The sequence below is a fragment of the Penaeus vannamei genome, chromosome 40 (assembly GCF_042767895.1).
Source record: "Penaeus vannamei isolate JL-2024 chromosome 40, ASM4276789v1, whole genome shotgun sequence".
Classification (NCBI taxonomy): Eukaryota; Metazoa; Arthropoda; class Malacostraca; order Decapoda; family Penaeidae; genus Penaeus; species Penaeus vannamei.
Window position 1 is genome coordinate 25,374,914 of NC_091588.1, and position 2,500 is coordinate 25,377,413.

General features: G+C 45.1%; 2 protein-coding genes across 4 annotated transcripts in view; one reads left to right on the plus strand and one right to left on the minus strand.

Moving 5' to 3' along the window:
• Positions 1-2,500, minus strand: part of LOC113826039 (UNC93-like protein) — a 54,296-nt gene that overhangs the window by 40,570 nt on the left and 11,226 nt on the right. The gene's annotated exons all lie outside the window — the stretch shown is intronic.
• LOC138860294 (amelogenin, X isoform-like) overlaps positions 1-2,500 on the plus strand; it is a 15,340-nt gene that overhangs the window by 8,884 nt on the left and 3,956 nt on the right. The gene's annotated exons all lie outside the window — the stretch shown is intronic.

Genomic DNA, 2,500 nt, shown 5'->3' on the forward strand with positions numbered 1-2,500 from the left:
AGGGGGGATGGAAGGGAGGGAGGAAAGGGGAGGGAGGAGGCAGGGTGGGAGGTGGAGGGAGGAAAGGAGGAAGGGAAGGGGGATGGGAGGGAGGGGAGGGAAGGAGGGGAAGGGAAGGGGGTAAGGAGGAAGGGAGGGATGGTTGGGAGGGTGGAGGGAAGGGGGAAGAGGAAGGAGGGAGGGAGGAGGGGGGAGAGGGGGTGGAGGGTGGAGGAAAGGGGGTAAGGGGCAAGGGAGGAGAGAGGAGGAGGGGGATGGGAGGGAGGGGTGGAAGGAAGGGAAATAGAAGGAGGAAGGAGGATAGGGTAGGAGTAAGTAGGAAAAGAAAGGAAAGGATTGGAAGAAGGCGAGAGAAAGGGAAAGAAAAAAAAAGGAGGAGAGAGAAGAGATAAAGAAGAAGGAAAGAGAGAGAGACGAAGGGAGGAGGAAGGGAATAAAGAGGGGGAAGAGGAGGGGAGGGAAGGTTAACACAACAGAATGTGAAAGGGGAAACAGCGGAAGGGGGAGGGGGGGAGGCGAGGAAGAGCACATGGCCATCAATATAGGGTGTGGTGCCTGTCCCTCTTCCTCTCTCTCTCTCTCTCTCTCTCTCTCTCTCTCTCTCTCTCTCTCTCTCTCTCTCTCTCTCTCTTCCTCCTCCCTCTCTCTCTTCTCTCCTTTCCGTCTCTCTCCCCCTCTCTCTCTCTCTCTCTCTCTGTCTCTCTCTCTCTCTCTCTCTCTCTCTCTCTCTCTCTCTCTCTCTCTCTCTCTCTCTCTCTCTCTCTCTCTCTCTCTCTCTCTCTCTTTCTTTCTTTCTTTCTTTCTTTCTTTCTTTCTTTCTTTCTTTCTTTCTTTCTTTCTTTCTTTCTTTCTTTCTTTCTCTCTCTCTCTCTCTCTCTCTTTCTTTCTTTCTTTCTTTCTTTCTTTCTTTCTTTCTTTCTTTCTCTCTCTCTCTCTCTCTCTCTCTCTCTCTCTCTCTCTCTCTCTCTCCGTTTTCTCGCTTTCTCTGTCTCTGTCATTTCCTTTCTCTCTCTCTCTCTCTCTCTCTCTCTCTCTTCGTCTTTTCGCTGTCTCTGTTTCTGCCTCTTTCTCTCTTTGTCTCTCTCTCTCTTATCGCCTTTCTATCTATCAATTCCTCTCCTTCTCTTTAATCCCTCTCCTTCCCTCCCTCCATCTCTCCCTCTTTCTTCCCTCCTTCTCTCCTCTCCCTCTTTCTCTCCTCCCTCCATCTCTCTCCCTCCTCCCTCCCTCCATCTCTCCTCTCCACCTCCCTCCCTCCTCTCCCTCCTCTCCCTCTTTCTCTCCTCCCTCCCTCCATCTCTCCCTCCTCCCTCCCTCCTCTCCCCTACCTCCTCCCTTTTTCTCTCCCCTACCTCCTTCCTCCCTCCCTCCATCTCTCCCCCTCCTCCCTCCCTCCTCTCCCTCTTTCTCCCCCCTACCTCCTTCCTCTTTTTCATTGAGGTCGAAACAATTTATGACAATACTTACGGTCAATGCCAGTCCTTGGTATCTGTGTTCAAGTGTCTGTTCATAAGTGAATGTATTCTTAATTGAACGTACCTGAACAAAAATTAATGTACTTGAACAACAATTAATGTATTTAATGATAGTACATTTGGTCTATTCTGTACTGGCTGGTTGTTGTAATTTTGTAAGGAGCAATATCAAGATAAGGAGTTATTATTAGTTACGCAATCATTATGATGTATGGTGTATGATAGTAATGATGTGAAGTGTAATTGTTTCGCTAAATTATATTGTAATTGTAGTTTCGTGAACTTCGTAGTTTCACTCTTTCGAATTTCACATTTTGAAAATCATCTCATTATGCATTTTCCTGTTTTTTTTTTTCTTTCTCTCTCTCTCTTTCACTCATTTCGCCACTTTCTATTTCTCTCTACCTCTCTTTCCATCGTTCTCGCAGTTTCTCTCTCCCTCCCTCCCTTCCTTTCTCTCTCTCTCTCTCTCTCTCTCTCTCTCTCTCTCTCTCTCTCTCTCTCTCTCTCTCTCTCTCTCTCTCTCTCTCTCTCTCACTCAATTGTAAATATGTACATACAATTCTCTATGTACATGAATCTATCATTACTACCATTATCATTATTATTGTCTTTATTATCAGTGCTATTATGATCATTCTTATTTTTTTTGTTCTTATGTGTCTTATGTATCAATATCATCATCATCATCATCGTCACTATCATTAATAGCATTGCTAATAATAATAATAGCATTATTAGTCACCATCACTATTGCAATTATTGACCCTACTATCCTTATCTTCAGTATCACTCATATCATTCCACTTTGGCGGCGTTTCCATCATCACCATTTTATCATCACATTCCCTATCACCATCTAATATTATCCCTCTTACTGAACCAATCCTCATTTTATCACCACAATCCCTATCACCGCACCATCCCCATCTATCATTATCCCATTCCTCCTTTTATCACCGTAATCACCATCTATCATTATCCCTCTCACTGCACCATTCCTCATTTTATCACCACAATCCCTA